Source organism: Aegilops tauschii, chromosome 2 (assembly GCF_002575655.3).
Source record: "Aegilops tauschii subsp. strangulata cultivar AL8/78 chromosome 2, Aet v6.0, whole genome shotgun sequence".
Lineage (NCBI taxonomy): Eukaryota > Viridiplantae > Streptophyta > Magnoliopsida > Poales > Poaceae > Aegilops > Aegilops tauschii.
In genome coordinates this window covers 235,944,971-235,951,528 of record NC_053036.3, presented here as the reverse complement: position 1 = coordinate 235,951,528, position 6,558 = coordinate 235,944,971, and the positions used below count along the sequence as shown (strand labels likewise).

General features: G+C 39.5%; 1 non-coding gene across 1 annotated transcript; it reads right to left on the bottom strand.

Annotated features, from left to right (window-relative positions):
• Window positions 1–6,026: 6,026 nt before the first annotated feature.
• On the bottom strand, window positions 6,027–6,133 carry LOC120975071 (small nucleolar RNA R71). The gene has a single exon (XR_005770913.1). It is a non-coding gene; the product is annotated as a small nucleolar RNA R71 (small nucleolar RNA).
• Between the last annotated feature and the right edge of the window lie 425 nt (window positions 6,134–6,558).

Here is a 6,558-nt window from a genome sequence, read left to right as displayed (position 1 = left end):
GCATGAACTTGAGCATTATTTTTATTATCTTCTTGGTATGCCTAGGAGTACATGCTAGTTGTTTCATAATTTTGTGTGTGACATATGACTTATCAAATTTATTTGTTTATCGATTATAGTTATTCAAACTAAGTTTTGCATGTTGTTTCCACTTGACGATTTGTTGTATTGGGTATAGTCCTCTTTTATGTGTGCGTACAAATTTTGGTGAATGTTTGCCATGCTTATAACTCATGATTTTTCTATGTGTTGCTTTATTTATCTAATCTTGGGATACTTCATGTTTTAATTAATTTAATTTTTGTTTAGCATGGTGATATCTTAAATATGGTTACATATTCATTCTCATCCATGCCGCACATTTTTTGCCTAGGTGATCCTCTTGTTTTGTATATGTTTGTTATCTATTATTTCATGTGGTTGGTTGTTTCATGTCATGATTCAGTTTTGTATTGCTATGTATGGTATATGCTTGTATAACATAATTTAATTTATACTTCTTGTGGATTATCCTAGATGTTTTGTTTACCTGGGATGGTAGTTGCGCATGCTTAGTTGAGAGACATGCCGTGTTAGTACTTACTCAGAGTAGAATGCATATGTTGGTATATGCCTACCATGTGTTATGTCATTGCTAGTTTGTATCTTATGTTCATGAATTGGTTAGCCTTACTTGTTAAATATACATGATAGCAGTTTTTAGGTATCATATGTTCTTTTATTCAATAACTTCTTGCTTATAGAATACTATGCCATATGTTGTTATGATTGTATGACTAGATTGCTATGCCATGTTGTTATGATTGTATGACTAGATTGCATAGTGTGTCAGTGTATCAATTCATTGTATAGATCATTCCCAGTGGTTATGTTATGTCTTTACAAGTGTAAGTTGTAATAGATAGGAAATGCATGTCATCTCATTACTCATGCTAGTATTGTACATTGCTTAATGTTGTCGATGCCATGCTCTAGTATTACTTGCCTACATGCTTAGTATGCGTCCTCGGTGTGCTTACAGTCATAACTAGTATTTAGGGATTGCATGCTATTCTCGCATCTCTTGTGATGATTATACATGTCTTCTTGTCATAACTACTTTATTTAGCTGTTGCATTTGTGGTATGCCTAAGTCTAGACATCAAGTGATGCTAGTGACTTTGTGTTATTATATTACATGAGTTATAGTTGTTTGTGTGTTGCTTATATATGCTTGACTTTTCTCTTTTAGTATGAGTGTTTTAGACGTGTTGGAATGGTTCGTCACATGCATATAATAGTTTACCTTTCATGCTTACCGTGCATAGGTTGCTTGTTGTTTTAAGCATGTGTTGGTAATCTTATTGCTAGTGGTTCTTGGGTATTAGTTGTTCTTTATTATTAAGAGCATACTCCAGTTCAGTGTCTTCCCATGATCACTTGTATATTTGATGTTGTGCTATTAATTAAGACCTATTCATGATTCTAGATTCACATGCCTTGTAAGATATGTGTCTTATTATTTAGTTGTTTATATAGCTTCACCATAGTATTGAGTTGATCTTGTTATAGAAGTGTTCCCAATACTGGTTGTGATTGACGTTTGATTCTCCTTGATGTTAGCCATTATAAATATTTAGAAGTGTCTAAATATTTATTTGTGGTTAATTGTTACTCGCAATCATGCCATGTTCTTGCTTGTGGTAGGATGAGTTTACATTAGCTTGTATTACAATGTCATGTATAAGACAAGTGTTAATTATTTGGCAAGTTATTTAACTTGTTTGTATTAGTTGGCATATGTTTGGTTTGTAATATTGGATCGATATCATTTAGTTTTGCTTTAGGAACAAACCTAGATCCAACTCAAATCAAGTTGTTGTTGAATGATATTTGATTGCTTAACTAGTATGGTTTGTAATGTGTGTTTTTTTGTCTTAGGGAATGCTTGCTCTTGAATTTTTAGTACAATTGATGTATATGCTTTGCTGCTATTGACCAATATAAATATTTAGATTCTATCTAAATATTTATTTGTGGTTAACTTCTACCTTTGTCCTGTCATGCTATGATTGCGTAGTTAAATGCATTAGATGGTTTCCTTTCATGGGTGTTGATACCATTGTGCTGGTTATATGGTGGTTTCCTATTAGCTAAGTTGTGTAGTGGGCACTACTTGTGGTCAATAACATAGTTCTTATCAAAACGTTAGTCTTGATCGCCAAACCTTCCTGAGCCGTGTCAACTTAAAACGATGTCACTTCATTGAATCATCTCTCTTACCTTCCAATCATGCTATCTCCTTTTGCAATCTCCATTTGATCAATATCTTGCTATCCATCCATTCTTATTGTTGTTTTGGATGTTATTTGGTATTTATTATTGTCTTTTGATATCGTTACGACGAGTAGGGACTGGCGATGTTGGTCATGGGCACAATCTGGTTACCGAAGAAGGACTCAACAACGAAGGCATGCCTCCTTCTTTGATCGTACTTATCCTATGCTTTACAAAATTGCATTGTGTTTTATGGTTACTACATGCATGCTTTTTATTCTCATAGATAGCATGTCGATAAACACATTACCTTGATCTGCTTGTCGCCTACTCATTTGACACCTGAGTAGAATTATAGTATTCTGGTAGAGTAGAAATGCTTAGCCATGCTCATCACCCTATAGGTGTTTGTTGAATGATCTTCGGATCATGGGCACTTGGAACTTATTGCTGAGCTCGCTGAGCTAGGCCGGTTGGCTCTTGTTGATCTTGTCTATCCTCTTTTGCTCTGGGTGAAATTTACCAGCTGAATACTGGCGCATGCGACAGCTGAATCAAGGATTGAAGGAGTGGTTGGCTGCCCTTCACAAGTTGAAGGGGAAACCAGTCGTCCGTGCCGCATGAGGCCTAATAAGTCTTGGATTTGGAGATTGTGTTAATAATACAACCACATGCTATATGGGCAGTGGCTTGGTTGATTAGTTACTTCACCCTTATTATCGTCATCGCCGTACCACAGATGGGATAGCTGCCTTGCGAGGAGTATCCTCGGCACAAAATGGGGGCCCAGACTGTGAACTGTGGTTACTTTGGTGTTGAAACCTAGTGGGCTTGGCATAGTATGTGTGGTCTAATGAAAGACCTCATCACAATCTCCCTGCCGGTATACTAAATGGTGTACTACGCCAGCGGCCACTGGTGGCAACAAGTCGGGATTGTGTCGCGTGGGTAAAGTGTACAACCTCTGCAGAGTGTAAAACTATTCGAATAGTCGTGTCCATGGTCATGGACGACAGATGAATCTTTCTTGACGTACAAGACCTGTCTTGCTTATTCACTCTTTGCCCCTATTCTTGGAACCTATGAAGAGTGTGAGTTGATTGAGGATCCTCACTTTGATGAAAGTTATTCTAGAGATAAAACATGTTTTCATCTAAAACTGCTATTGTCCAACTACTATGTTATTTTAAACAAAATTAGCTTTTATTTGAATGAGCCATACAGCCTTCCTTTGAAACCACATGTAGCTATTAGGACCTTCCCGAGGGAGGCATGTTGAGTACGTAATGTACTCATGCCAATAATTTTGTTGACAACAAAGTTTCATGAAGCCATAGTATTTTGAGCCTTTCTTTGATAGCACATTCATTCATATAGTATTTTGAGCCTTTTTGCATCACAAATTAAACATAAGACCACAATATCTACTTATAAAGTTTTCATTTGTGCAGAAATATTCCTATTATGATATTTTTACAACACTTATTCATACTTTGCAGGACTGGTGCGTTTAGGCACCCAAACTCCATCGAAAGTGCTTACAACACTGGACCGATGATCATCTTGCGTGAGAATATAGAACTGGAAGGAGCTAATTGCAAAGAACCAGAGGAGGCGTCCAGTGACGCGCGTGAGAGGAGCCGGAGCCAGGCGCGTCACGTGACTCAACAGACGGGGCGTCTGATTCCACGCGCTACCCCTACCACATAGATTGGAGAAGGGGGTCGAAGGAAAAAAGAACCAGGGGGCCGACTCCTTTCTCTCGCTCTCCTCGCTGCTCACCCACCAGACCGAAGGAGGGAAGAAAGGGGATCGAGGGGAAGAACCAGATCGAGGGGAGGGACCAGATCGAAGGAAAGACAGGTGAGAAGAGGGTGTCAGGTGGCTGGCGGTGGCGCCCGATCCACCACGAGGCTGCCCCTTCCTGATGGCGCGCTCCACCTCCCTGCCGCCCTTGACTGGCGATCCACTTCTCTTCTCCAACCTTGACGCGTGTTGCTGCTCTTCTCCAACTCCGACGACCACTGATATTCCTCTCCAACCCCAATGCTCGCTGCTGCTCCTCTCCAACACCGACGACCGCCGCTGCGACATCTCCTCGACTCACTGGACGGGGCGTCGGGCTCCCGGTGGTGCTCTGCTCCGGACCAGGGACAAGGGCGGCTGATCTGCACTGAGCTCTTCATCATGCTACAGTTTCTGCCCAAGGGATCTCCTCTGTTACTCGTCTTCGCCTGCAGCATCTACAACTTAGAATTGAAGATCATCAAGTCCCATAGGCTCTGAATCTCCCTCTTCTCTTGTTTCTGTTAACTGAATATATGTACTGCTGGGTCTAAAACTTAGGGTCTCTTTGATTCAAAGGATCTTCATAGGATTTTTGAAGGATTAGAATCCTTAGAAATTTTTCCTACGTTTGTCGTTTGATTCGTAGGATTGAATCTTGTAGGATATTTTCCTACGGATTTATTTGTACTACATTTCACAGGAATTCTAACATCCACTCCAACCTCTTGGAAGAAATCCTATGCTTTTCCCATGACACAATCAAACAAACTCAAATCCTATAGGGATCCAATGGACATGCCATTTCAATCCTACGTTTTTCCTATTCCAGTGTTTTTGCAATCCTACGAATCAAAGAGGCCCTTACTCTGTTACCTGTGCATCTTCGCTGAATCCCTATGAATCCTTGCTGAATTGCTGTGAGTTGTTGCATGGACATGAGTTAGTTGGTGAAAATTACTGTGAGAATACTTACTAAGTTACCTAGTGATCTTGATTTTCTGTGTGAGTAGTTATGAGCGACTGAATCCTCTTTCCTTTGCTAGTACTTGTTTGTGTGTTTGATTAATCAGAATGGTGACAAAAAGGCAGACCTATTTCTGAACCCTTAACCTTTGTTGTTTATTATTTTGTTTTGCTTTGATCCAGTGGCTACTTGTACGACTGTTCGATTAGTCTGATAAGTTGTTTCTAGCTCAATTAAGACCAAATTTTCTGTTGCCCTGAATGTTTGAAATGCATGCTTCGATCCCTGTGGAGAATCGACATTCTAAAATAACTATACCGACTTTCGATCATTTTGGCGCCGTTGCCGGGGATCTTAATTTCATTACCACATTAGTAGAAGCAGATCAGGATTTAGTTTAGGTCGATTCCATAGTATTGCTGGCAACTAACCATTTCCTAACATTGGTTGCGGGTTTGAAAAAGAACTAGCATGTGTCAATTTCAAGAACTTTACAGGAAATTGTCTTATGTTACAATCTGAAGAAAGTTCACTAGAGCCATTTGATCCAGAAATTGAAAGGAAGACTTTATTGAGAAGAAGAAGAGAGAATCAAACAGAGATTCAATTTGCTGAAATTCTAGAAGATCAAGAAGACGAAAAGATGCCGGATCCAGTACCTTTGTTCAGGGACTTGTGGATCCCAAGAGATCATGGGATTCCAGGAGAAATCGTGCAACCAATTATTCAGGCAAACAATTTTTAATTGAAGCCAGCTCTGATTAACATGGTACAATAGTCCAGATTTGGTGGAACAGCTTTAGAAGACCCACATGAGCATATAAGGACTTTCTTGGAGTATTGTAACACCCTCAGGCAAAATGGAGTTTCACCGAGTGTTATCAGATTGTCACTATTTCCATTTTCCTTAAGAGATGGAGCAAGAGTATGGCTTCACTCATTGCCGGAACATCTGAAGAATACTTGGGAGACTTTATTGCAGACATTTCTTGAGAGATACTTTCCACCAACAAAAGTTGCTGAAAGGGACAAGTTAACAAGGTTTACTCAATATGATGGAGAAAGTTTGTATGATGCATGGCAACGATTCAACTCTTTAATCAGAATGTGTCCTCATCATGGGTTAGAAAGATGGCTGGTGTTACAAACCCTTTACAAAGGATTGACCACTCACACCCGAGCTTTTGTTGATTTTGCTGCCGGAGGAGGAATCATGAACAAAACACTTGATGAAGCATTTGCATTGATTGAAAGTATGGTGTCTCATCATTTCTAATGGTCGAGTGAGAGAGAAATAGCACCACTGCATCCAGGTGTGTAAATGTTACTGCAAATGATAACATGGCAGCACAGATTGACATTTTGAACAAGAAGATGGACAGTATCATGTCAAATTGCATCGGTACATCTGTAGCTTCAGTAAGTGTGCCTCAAATGTGTGATGTATGTGGCCAAGCAGGCCATCCTTTAGGAGAATGTACCTTTTATTCAGCAATTGGATCATCGGTTTCAGAAGTGAGTTATGCCAAAAGTAAATGTCCATTCTCAAA